This window comes from Cherax quadricarinatus, chromosome 4 (assembly GCF_038502225.1).
Source record: "Cherax quadricarinatus isolate ZL_2023a chromosome 4, ASM3850222v1, whole genome shotgun sequence".
NCBI classification, from domain to species: domain Eukaryota; kingdom Metazoa; phylum Arthropoda; class Malacostraca; order Decapoda; family Parastacidae; genus Cherax; species Cherax quadricarinatus.
The window spans coordinates 39,728,591-39,742,061 of NC_091295.1; the positions used below are offsets into that span (position 1 = coordinate 39,728,591).

Genomic DNA, 13,471 nt, shown 5'->3' on the forward strand with positions numbered 1-13,471 from the left:
AGTTTGTTTACTCCATGAAATAATACTCTACTGTGCATAGGCTACAATAAAAACTAATGAAATTAATAAGGAGCACATATTTCTTTTAGCTCCCCATAAACAATTTTCTTTGAGTTATATTGGTTTTCTTTTACATATGCTAGCGTAAACACTTATAAAATGTAGTTTGCCTTCATGATGATAGCAAAGCAACACAAGATTTTAAGTGCCTATTTACTTTTTTTCCTTACTTTCTTGCTTGTTTTCTTACTTGTTTAATTGTTTAAGTACTTGTTTATTATATGGCCAGTAGTATTTTATTGCTATAAATTAGCTCCTATTGCTGGGGGAATACATAATAATAATAATAATAATAATAATAATAATAATAATAATAATAATAATAATAATAATAATAATAATAATAATAATAATAATAATAATAATAATAATAATAATAATCCTTATTTCTGTAAGTACATGTACAAGATATACAAGCCTAGCTGACATCAGTGTCATTATACTATATAGAAAACCGCTTGTTATTTACCTGGAGAGAGATCCGGGGGTCAACCCCCCGCTGCCCGGTCTGTGACCAGGCCTTCTAGTGGATCAGAGCCTGATCAACCAGGCTGTTGCTGCTGGCTGCACGCAAACCAACGTACGAGCCACAGCCCGGCTGGTCAGGAACCGACTTTAGGTGCTTGTCCAGTGCCAGCTTAAAGACTGCCAGGGGTCTGTATGCTGGGAGGCAGTTGAACAGTCTCGGGCCCCTGACACTTATTGTATGGTCTCTTAACGTGCTAGTGACACCCCTGCTTTTCATTGGGGGGATGTTGCATCGTCTGCCAAGTCTTTTGCTTTCGTAGTGTGTGATTTTCGTGTGCAAGTTCGGTACTAGTCCCTCTAGGATTTTCCAGGTGTATATAATCATGTATCTCTCCCGCCTGCGTTCCAGGGAATACAGGTTCAGGAACCTCAAGCGCTCCCAGTAATTGAGGCGTTTTATCTCCGTTATGCGCGCCGTGAAGGTTCTCTGTACATTTTCTAGGTCAGCAATTTCACGTGCCTTTAAAGGTGCTGTTAGTGTGCAGCAATATTCCAGCCTAGATAGAACAAGCGACCTGAAGAGTTTCATCGTGGGCTTGGCATTCCTAGTTTTGAAGGTTCTCATTATTCATCCTATCATTTTTCTAGCAGCTGCGATTGATACAATGTTATGGTCCTTGAAGGTGAGATCCTCCGACATGATCACTCCCAGGTCTTTGACGATAGTTTTTCGCTCTATTATGTGGCTGGAATTTGTTTTATACTCTGATAAAGTTTTAATTTCCTCATGTTTACCATATCGGAGTAATTGAAATTTCTCATCGTTGAACTTCGTATTGTTTTCTGCAGCCCATTGAAAGATTTGGTTGATGTCTGCCTGGAGCCTTGCAGTGTCTGCAATGGAAGACACTGTCATGCAGATTCGGGTGTCATCTGCAAAGGAAGATGGGTACCTGGGTGTTAGTCGACTGGTGTGGGTCGCATCCTGGGACAGGGACCTAATTTGCCCGAAATGCTCTGCATAACATGTGGCTTTCTATAGAGTAGTAAGTCATTAATGTCAGCTAGGACTGTATACCATGTATATGTACTTGTAAATAAAGATGTTATAATAATAATATAATAATAATATAATATAATATAATAATAATATTATTATAATATTATTATTATAATATTATAATATTATTATAATATTATATAATATTATTATATTATATTATAATATTATTATAATATTATTATTATAATAATATAATAATAATATTTCATAGCGTGTCAGCGTGCCTCGTTGTGCTCCCGGTTTTTCTGGTGTTTTCACGGTCGCTCTTACGTGCTAGAACTTTAATTTGTGTCATCAATCCTATACGATACATCCCTCTAGCGCCTGGAACCAATCTTGGGCGGAAAACATTATATACTGAGTAAAAAAAGGAGAATTAGTGTGCACTTCCTAGCAGAGTTTACTGCCAGAGGGGAATCATAGGCCTGTCCCGTGTGGAAAAATAATAATATTGAACTTTGTGTCAGAGGAAAGAAAGTCTCCCTGAAAGCATTGAGTATACATAGTGTATAGTGTATACTACAGTGGCTCCCTAGTATATTGATGATAAAGGCTAAAGTGTCATTTGAAAACAGGTGAATTTGTAAATGAAGTGATAAGCCTATAGAGGCAGGTGCCAGAAGTCGCCAGAAACTTACCACAGGTCAGCTGTTTTTAATAATCTTCCTGGCCTGCTAGTGTACTCGCATATAATCTAGTGATACCAGTGAATAGCAGAATACAGTGTTGTAGTAGCAACTAACCAGTATTATAATGGTACTTAGTGGAGTGGAGTGACTTTCATTAGTTTCTTTTTCTTGAAATACGAGACGTTACTGTGAATTTCATATAACCTGTAGTTACCAGCGGTCGCAATATACACAACGAGAAGCAATTATTACTACAGAAAAAGCGCCCTTCCTCCAAAATTTGCACCAGTCAACTATAGTGATAATATAGCATTTATTGTGGTGGAGACGGAAAAAAAAAATAGAGAAGCTAGATACAGCGATTGATAAACAAAGGTGGAGGCTCGACCGTTCGTCATTGTAGGAGTGCCAGCAGTCACCAGCTCTTCAACACGCAAGTGTTGTAGATAATTTCCAGTAGATCCTTCATGTGTTAGCTCAAATCACCGACCAGTATGGTTTAAATAAGTGACCCACTGATCAGATCAGATAGACTGGTCCGAACCCTTGACTGGTCCGAACCCTTGACTGGTCCAAACCCTTGACTGGTCCGAACCCTGGACTGGTTTCAAACGGTTTCGTTGTGCACCACCTAGCAGGTTATTAATAGAATATTCAAGAGGTTTCTAGTAGAATTGCAGTAAATCAACCATTCAAATCATTATGAAGCTGTGTGTAGTCTGTGGTCAGTCAAACAAACGGGCTTCCACATGCATAAATTGTCATTTCTGTGGAAATTGGTGTCACGCCCCTTGTGCAGATATCCAAGAACTAGCTACAAGCAGTATTAAAACAGGGAAGTGTTTTTGGGTATGCCCAAATGAGATAAATCTGTGGACTAAAATCACAAGGGTATTAAAAGAGGTCAACATCAAAGCTGCTTTCATAGAAAACCTGGAAGCTTTCTACAACAGATGGGAACATAAAAAGTCCGGGCTGAATGGTACTGCCCTTGATACTGGCCATGTAGTCAGAAACTGTAAGGCTGGAGATGATGTCCTGGTAGTCAGTAAATGGGGGGCTGATAGTGCTGTCCTGGGAGACAGTAATGGGGAAGCTGGAGGTGCTGTCCTGGGAGACAGTAATGGTGAAGCTGGAGGTGCTGTCCTGGGAGACAGTAATGGTGAAGCTGGAGATGCTGTCCTGGGAGACAGTAATGGGGAAGCTGGAGATGCTGTCCTGGGAGACAGTAATGGTGAAGCTGGAGATTTTGTCCAGGTAGTCGGGAATTATACGCAGGAAGGAATACATATGAATGACCGCATAGGGGACAGGAGCCATAGTAGGGAAACAAGTGTAGTCAAAGATAAGATAAAACCAATATTGCAAACTAGAAATACCGCAGGAAATAGCAAACAAGAGGACTCCACTAGCAATAGTGAGGATATATTACCAAAAACAAATGGTGGGAGCTCCATTGTTGGTGCTAGGGAGGATAGAAGTAAGACAGGGAAACATGCACCAACAGGGAATACAGTCACAGAAACCCAAGGCAAACGGAAACCAAGCCTGTGCACATACTATGCACTCGGTATCTGCTGGCATGGGAAATCTGGAAAAACAGATGGGACGTGCAACTATGACCACCCTAGGAAATGCCATGCCCATATGACAACAGGAAAATGCAAACTCCCTTCCTGTAAGCTTTTTCACCCTGAACTGTGTACCTCTTCAGTACAGGAAAGACTGTGATATAACTTAAATTGCCAGGCATACCATCTAAAGGGGACAAAAAGATACAAAACATCCAGGCCATGGGAAAACCTGGGTAGCCACAGCCACTCAAGAGGGAGAGGTTTTTTAGTGCCAGGAAGGAAAAAAAACTGGCAGGAAATGGCAGAAATCGTACACCAAATCCAGTCATTCCTGGAGTGGAACCACAGTCGATGGCCTCCACTCCAAACCAACAGATACAGATACTAATGCCGGAAAAAAAATCCCCCCCCAGTACCAACAATACCACCAGTCTGATAACATTCTTCTTTGCAAATATACAGGGTCTAAAGCCAGCAACAAACAACAAAATACCTTTCATCCGTGGACTGCTTGCAGAGGCAAAGGCAATGTTCGCAGCTTTCACTGAGACCCACATAAAGGATCACTTGGACAACGAAATATGGATCCCAGGTTACAACCTATACAGATGTGACAGAGTGAACAGGCAAAAAGGGGGGGTTGGCCTGTACATTGCAGAGTCACTTGTTTGCACAGAACTGCTAAATGCCTCAAATGATGTAGTGGAAGTTTTAGCAGTAAAGGTCGAGAACCAAAACCTAGTCATTGTGATAGTCTACAAGCCTCCGGATGCAACATCCCAGCAATTCCAGGAACAGCTGTTAAAAATTGACCACTGTCTGGAAAACCTTCCAGCTCCTGCACCCAACATCTTGCTCCTGGGGGATTTCAACTTAAGGCACCTAAAATGGAGGAATATAGCAAATAATATTGTTGCAGTAATAACACCAGGAGGCAGCTCTGATGAAAACTCACACTCACGCGAGCTTTTAAATCTCTGCACAAAATTCAATTTAAACCAGCAAATAATAGAGCCTACTAGACTGGAGAATACACTAGACCTCATCTTCACTAACAATGATGATCTGATAAGAAATATCACCATATCAAAAACAATATACTCAGATCACAACATAATTGAGGTTCAGTCATGTATGCACGGAGCCCCAGACCGACATAATGAGATTAGCCACGAGGGAGCATTCACCAAATTCAACTTCAATAACAAAAACATAAAGTGGGACCAAGTAAACCAAGTCCTAACCGATATAAGCTGGAAAGATATACTAAGCAACACAGACCCCAACTTATGCCTAGAACAGATTAACTCGGTAGCACTCGATGTATGCACAAGGCTTATTCCTCTAAGAAAAAGGAGGAGTAGATGTAAAACAGAAAGAGACAGGCGCTCCCTTTACAGGCGACGGAAAAGAATAACAGAGCGGCTAAAAGAGGTCAATATATCTGAAATGCGTAGGGAGACACTGGTCAGAGAAATAGCAAGCATCGAACTTAAGCTAAAAGAATCCTTTAGGAGTCAGGAATCGCGGGAAGAACTAAAAGCCATAAATGAAATCGAAAGAAACCCAAAGTATTTCTTCTCCTATGCCAAATCAAAATCGAGAACAACGTCCAGTATTGGGCCCCTACTTAAACAAGATGGGTCCTACACAGATGACAACAAGGAAATGAGTGAGCTACTCAAGTCCCAATATGACTCAGTTTTTAGCAAGCCGCTAACCAGACTGAGAGTCGAAGATCAAAATGAATTTTTTATGAGAGAGCCACAAAATTTGATTAACACAAGCCTATCCGATGTTATCCTGACGCCAAATGACTTCGAACAGGCGATAAATGACATGCCCATGCACTCTGCCCCAGGGCCAGACTCATGGAACTCTGTGTTCATCAAGAACTGCAAGAAGCCCCTATCACGAGCCTTTTCCATCCTATGGAGAGGGAGCATGGACACGGGGGTCGTCACACAGTTACTAAAAACAACAGACATAGCCCCACTCCACAAAGGGGGCAGTAAAGCAACAGCAAAGAACTACAGACCAATAGCACTAACATCCCATATCATAAAAATCTTTGAAAGGGTCCTAAGAAGCAAGATCACCACGCATCTAGAAACCCATCAGTTACACAACCCAGGGCAACATGGGTTTAGAACAGGTCGCTCCTGTCTGTCTCAACTATTGGACCACTACGACAAGGTCCTAAATGCACTAGAAGACAAAAAGAATGCAGATGTAATATATACAGACTTTGCAAAAGCCTTCGACAAGTGTGACCATGGCGTAATAGCGCACAAAATGCGTGCTAAAGGAATAACAGGAAAAGTCGGTCGATGGATCTATAATTTCCTCACTAACAGAACACAGAGAGTAGTCGTCAACAGAGTAAAGTCCGAGGCAGCTACGGTGAAAAGCTCTGTTCCACAAGGCACAGTACTCGCTCCCATCTTGTTCCTCATCCTTATATCCGACATAGACAAGGATGTCAGCCACAGCACCGTGTCTTCCTTTGCAGATGACACCCGAATCTGCATGACAGTGTCTTCCATTGCAGACACTGCAAAGCTCCAGGCAGACATCAACCAAATCTTTCAGTGGGCTGCAGAAAACAATATGAAGTTCAACGATGAGAAATTTCAATTACTCAGATATGGTAAACATGAGGAAATTAAATCTTCATCAGAGTACAAAACAAATTCTGGCCACAAAATAGAGCGAAACACCAACGTCAAAGACCTGGGAGTGATCATGTCGGAGGATCTCACCTTCAAGGACCATAACACTGTATCAATTGCATCTGCTAGAAAAATGACAGGATGGATAATGAGAACCTTCAAAACTAGGGAGGCCAAGCCCATGATGACACTCTTCAGGTCACTTGTTCTATCTAGGCTGGAATATTGCTGCACACTAACAGCACCTTTCAAGGCAGGTGAAATTGCCGACCTAGAAAATGTACAGAGAACTTTCACGGCGCGCATAACGGAGATAAAACACCTCAATTATTGGGAGCGCTTGAGGTTCCTAAACCTGTATTCCCTGGAACGCAGGAGGGAGAGATACATGATTATATACACCTGGAAAATCCTAGAGGGACTAGTACCGAACTTGCACACGAAAATCACCCACTACGAAAGCAAAAGACTTGGCAGACGATGCACCATCCCCCCAATGAAAAGCAGGGGTGTCACTAGCACGTTAAGAGACCATACAATAAGTGTCAGGGGCCCGAGACTGTTCAACTGCCTCCCAGCACACATAAGGGGGATTACCAACAGACCCCTGGCAGTCTTCAAGCTGGCACTGGACAAGCACCTAAAGTCAGTTCCGGATCAGCCGGGCTGTGGCTCGTATGTTGGTTTGCGTGCAGCCAGCAGCAACAGCCTGGTTGATCAGGCTCTGATCCACCAGGAGGCCTGGTCTCAGACCGGGCCGCGGGGGCGTTGACCCCCGGAACTCTCTCCAGGTAAACTCTCTCCAGGTATCTAATGGAAACACCTAATGTTTTCCATCTGTTTACCTGGAGAGAGATCCGGGGGTCAACGCCCCCGCGGCCCGGTCTGTGACCAGGCTTCCTGGTGGATCAGAGCCTGATCAACCAGGCTGTTACTGCTGGCTGCACGCAAACCAACGTACGAGCCACAGCCCGGCTGGTCAGGAACCTACTTTAGGTGCTTGTCCAGTGCCAACTTGAAGACTGCCAGGGGTCTGTTGGTAATCCCCCTTATGTATGCTGGGAGGCAGTTGAACAGTCTCGGGCCCCTGACACTTATTGTATGGTCTCTTAACGTGCTAGTGACACCCCTGCTTTTCATTGGAGGATGTTGCATCGTCTGCCAAGTCTTTTGCTTTCGTAGTGTGTGATTTTCGTGTGCAAGTTTGGTACTAGTCCCTCTAGGATTTTCCAGGTGTATATAATCATGTATCTCTCCCGCCTGCGTTCCAGGGAATACAGGTTCAGGAACCTCAAGCGCTCCCAGTAACTGAGGTGTTTTATCTCTGTTATGCGCACCGTGAAGGTTCTCTGTACATTTTCTAGGTCAGCAATTTCACCTGCCTTGAAAGGTGCTGTTAGTGTGCAGCAATATTCCAGCCTAGATAGAACAAGCGACCTGAAGAGTGTCATCATGGGCTTGGCCTCCCTAGTTTTGAAGGTTCTCATTATCTATCCTGTCATTTTTCTAGCAAATGCGATTGATACAATGTTATGGTCCTTGAAGGTGAGATCCTCCGACATGATCACTCCAAGGTCTTTGACGTTGGTGTTTCGCTCTATTTTGTGGCCAGAATTTGTTTTGTACTCTGATGAAGATTTAATTTCCTCGTGTTTACAATATCTGAGTAATTGAAATTTCTCATCGTTGAACTTCATATCGTTTTCTGCAGCCCACTGAAAGATTTGGTTGATGTCCGCCTGGGGCCTTGCAGTGTCTGTAATGGAAGACAGTCATGCAGATTCGGGTGTCATCTGCAAAGGAAGACACAGTGCTGTGGCTGATATCCTTGTCTATGTCAGATATGAGGATGAAAAACAAGATGGGAGCGAGTACTGTGCCTTGTGGAACAGAGCTTTTCACCGTAGCCGCCTAGGATTTTACTCTGTTGACTACTACTCTCTGTGTTCTGTTTGTGAGGAAATTATAGATCCATCTACCAACTTTTCCTGTTATTCCTTTAACACGCATTTTGTGCGCTATTACGTCAAGCCCATGATGACTATGGAAAATTTTATCGGAGTGATTACTTGTACGTACCTCAACATTACATGCATATGAGTAATCTCCTTGGGAGACAACAACGATATTGTTTACCGTAGTCACCCATGTAGACATGTGAGAAAACTTAACCACCTCTGGTCACTGCAGGTGGCCCCTCGACCCTCACAATCTTATCCATATCTATCCGAGACCAGTATAACTGCAGTTGATCAACCTATTAATGCAAAGGGTGGGTTTGCCAAAACCTCCAGAGTATGGTCTGGAGGAAATCAGACTAGGTCGGCAAGAATTAATTGTTCAATTGCAGACCAGTCAGCCAAACAGTTCTAAGGATATAACACATAATGACTCTGAAGTATCTGTCAAGTTTCAAAAGGGAAAAATAATCCCAGTGGTAATAATCATAGTTAAGAGTTAAATAGGCACATATCAAGTCAGGAATCAGTAATAGTGGTTCCTCACATCAAGGTAAGAGGAATAAGTACCTCAGTAAGGGTAACCCAGTTAATAAGAGGTCAGGCAAGAAAAGGAGAGACTGTCTCTTCTGCAAGGGTACTCATTTCACTAAATATTGTAATGCCTATAATTCATGGGATATTAAAGTGGAAAGAATGAAAGAACTTGACAGATTTATCAGATGTCTAGACAATCATAATTTTTATTTTTTTTTTTATTTTATTTCCAATTTGTGCACACATACAGAGGTACAAAAAAAATACTGATAAGAGCAGTATGCCAAAGCCACTTATACTATGCATAGCATTACGGGCTGGCTTAAAATTAACTTAAGATTAACTAAGCAATGATTATTATTATTATTATAATCAAAAAGAAGCGCTAAGCCACAAGGACTATACAGCGCTGCTACTAAGCAATGATGAAATCAGTGATAAAACATTAATGTAAACAGATAACTATAAAGCACAAGTGAGTATTACAAAGACAGGTCATATGGTTGCATTCAGTTAGGTAGTGATTCTGTTAGGTAGTGTATTTAAAAAATAATAAAGTTAGATTGGGTTTTAGGTTTAACATTTATGTGATATAATTGTGAGAAACATTTAAGATATACAATTTATAATGTTCAGTTATTCAGTATTTATTTGGTTTTGGGTGAGTAAGTAATCTTCGAGAAGAGACTTGAATTTATAAACAGGTTGTGTTTCTTTTATATTTACAGGTAATGAATTCCAGATTTTAGGGCCTTTTATGTGCATTGAGTTTTTGCATAGTGTGAGATGGACACGAGGAACATCAAAGAGTGATCTGTGCCTTGTGTTATGGTCATGTGTTCTGTTGAGGTTGGCAAGGAGATGTTTGAGGGGAGGGTTAATATCAGAGTTAAGTGTTCTATGTATGTAATAGGTGCAGTAATAAGTATGGATGTTTTGTATGGTGAGTAGGATTGTCATACCAAATTGAACATTTGCTATCAATGCAACAAGGGAAGGCACCATACAGTTATGTGCAGGGTTGTATGTGATTCTTATAATAATGGTGACAATAATGATAATGTTAATAACCCTGACACTACAGTGACTGATGTAAAGGTTGCAGCTAATGGCAATAATGATGGCCTAGCTGAGGTAGCCTTGCCGGCGTTGGATGTAATAATTCAGGATAAAGGGCATAAATCCAAAAGCATGCGGCGTCACTCTCCTCAACACTGGTACGGGCCATGTAATAAATGCAAACTACCGCCTAGTAATAATGACTAGAGGAAGTAGTGAATACAGTCACGGTGTCTTGCTCATAAAAGGTCAACCCAGTACAAGTATTCTTCTATCGAGAATGATGTTGAACCAGTCCAATTTGTGGGAGCTGGACAGCATAGGGATTAATATAAATGAGGAAAGTCCAAATGATTCCTTTACTCAGGAACAATACCTGAAGGATGTTAAATGTGAATCTGGACATTACTGGGTGCGACTTCCGTGGAAGCTCGACCGTCCAGAATTATCTACTAATTATAAGATGGCGTATGGAGAGTTAAAGGGCCCAGCTCTGCGAACTGAGCAAGACACCAAAATTGTTGACTGCTTATAATGATATAATTAATAAATAGTTAAATAATAAATTGTTCTTACTTCAGGCGACGATAAATGCACACCTTAAGTGCACAGGTGGTCCACTGAGCGAAGTAATTGGGTAAATAATCTTATGTGGACAATTTCCGGGTGTGACATCAACTGAAGAGGAACTAATGAGGATATGTGAAGGGGTTAATGAAATAATGCGGTAAGGTGCTGGGACTGACTTGGGACACTGAGAGAGACTTGTTATTGTTATAGTCTCATAATTCCAGTATGCCCAATAAATTAATCCAGGGAGCATAGGCTTATGCCCCTGAGAGAATGGAACAGTAATTAGTCCATTTTAAAGGATCAATAAATATGGATGGCCATGGAGTTGAAGTGCCTATATGCAGTAATGTGCTGAGGCTGACTTGGGATACTGAGAGAGACTTGTTATTGTTAAAGTCTCATAATTCCAGTATGCCCAATAAATTAACCCAGAGAGCATAGACTTAGTGTCACACCTTACAATAAGAGGGAAATTGCTAATACCAGAAGCATGGAGGCTTGAGTGTGCTTTGGATGGAGCCCTACCTGAGGAGTTAACAGGTGGAAAGAATTAATGGGTGATTATGTAAATACCAATGTTGGAGTTTCCAAGTCAGGTGGCCAGTGAAGATGGGAAAATTGTACTCCACATTATGTAAGTCGTCTAGCAACGACCTCCGCCCAGCCGCAGTGTGGAAAATTTTTTATTTTCCGAAGCTATAGCGCCTAATAGGTGTTTAATGTGTCGATATGAGGCAAAAAAGTATTTGACAATAGGATAGAACCAAGAGTTCCCTTTGCGCATGCGCGGATGTGCGGGGGTATAGGTCGAACTGGGGCACAAGGAGGCGGGAGTGTTTTGAATGTAGTGAGGAGGCTGGGAAAGCATGGAACCAGGAAATTGGTGTTCACGGCGGCCTAAGGATTAATATAGGCCTCCTTTCATAATAGGAAGTGTCGTAACTGTTCCTGGTGGAAAATGAGGGAACGTGATTCACGGGACCACCGTAATAAGGTGGTAAAATTAGTGAATAATGGTTCGACCGGGTGTGACTGGTGCACGGCCATGGTGTGTATCCAGGGGAAATACCCGTGAGTTAATCCTCACTCATCGGCCTCAGATCTTAATGGAGTGACCTCTAATGTGTATAATAATTATGAGATGTTAAATCGTCTTGTGAATGGTAATGTAATCAGTGATAATAACATTAAGTTAAGAGAATGCGGGGTTGTGAAATAGATCGCCCTGCTCCGAGATTATGTACAAGTGTTTTCCTTGATGGATATATCCATGTGTGACCTACCCCCCCCCCTTCATTCAGTTACACTAATATCATCTATACAGTCCACAATTAATTAGTAGCACCGTACTTGTGGGTGCTATCCAATCCATACTGGTCTCCGATAGATATGGATAAGATTGTGAGGTCGAAGGGACCACCTGCCATGACCAGGGGTGGTTAAGTTTTCTCACATGTCTACATGGGGTGACTACGGTAAACAATATGGTTGTCTCCCAATGAGATGACTTGTATGTATATAAGATAAGATAAGATAAGATTTCGTTCGGATTTTTAACCCCGGAGGGTTAGCCACCCAGGATAACCCAAGAAAGTCAGTGCGTCATCGAGGACTGTCTAACTTATTTCCATTGGGGTCCTTAATCTTGTCCCCCAGGATGCGACCCACACCAGTCGACTAACAACCCAGGTACCTATTTGCTGCTAGGTGAACAGGACAACAGGTGTAAGGAAACGTGTCGAAATGTTTCCACCCGCCGGGAATCGAACCCGGGCCCTCCGTGTGTGAAGCGAGAGCTTTAGCCACCAGGCCACCGGGCCTGTACATAAAGGTAATCAACCTATAAAATTTTCCACAGTTATTATCACTGATTACATTACCATTCACAAGACGATTTAACGTCTCATAATTATTATACACATTAGAGGTCACTCCATTAAGATCTGAGACCGATGAGTGAGGATTAACTCACGGGTAATTTCCCCTGGACACATTCCATGGCAGCGCACCCGTCACTCACGGTCCTACTATTATCCACTTATTTTACCACTTTATCACGGTGGTCACGTAAATCTCGTTCCCTCACTCTTCACCAGGAACAATTACGACACTTCCTATTAGGAAGTGAGGCCTATATTAATCCTTAGGCCGCCGTGAACGCCAATTTCCTGATCCCATGTTTCACAGCTTTCTCACTACATTCAAAACACTCCCGCCCCCACGTGCCCCAGTTCCACCTCGATCGCCGCACATCTGCCCAGGCGCAGTGGGAACCCAGTTGGTTTCATTCAAAATACAAATACATTTTGACCCAAATCAACACATTAAACACTTATTAGGCACTATAGCTTTGGAAATTAAATAATTTCCACAATGACACTCTTCAGGTCACTTGTTCTATCTAGGCTGGAATATTGCTGCACACTAACGGCACCTTTCAAGGCAGGTGAAATTGCTGACCAAGAAAATGTACAGAGAACCTTCACGGCGAGCATAACGGAGATAAAACACCTCAATTACTGGGAGCGCTTGAGGTTCCTAAAACTGTATTCCCTGGAATGCAGGCGGGAGAGATACATGATTATATACACCTGGAAAATCCTAGAGGGACTAGTACCGAACTTGCACACGAAAATCACTCACTACGAAAGCAAAAGACTTGGCAGACGATGCAACATCCCCCCAATGAAAAGCAGGGGTGTCACTAGCACGTTAAGAGACCATACAATAAGTGTCAGGGGCCCGAGACTGTTTAACTGCCTCCCAACATACATAAGGGGGATTACCAACAGACCCCTGGCAGTCTTCAAGCTGGCACTGGACAAGCGCCTAAAGTCGGTTCCTGACCAGCCGGGCTGTGGCTCGTACGTTGGTTTGC

General features: G+C 42.4%; 1 protein-coding gene across 2 annotated transcripts in view; it reads left to right on the forward strand.

The window, feature by feature from the left end:
- The window catches only part of LOC128684381 (glucose dehydrogenase [FAD, quinone]-like), a 69,363-nt gene that overhangs the window by 28,202 nt on the left and 27,690 nt on the right, over window positions 1–13,471 (forward strand). The gene's annotated exons all lie outside the window — the stretch shown is intronic.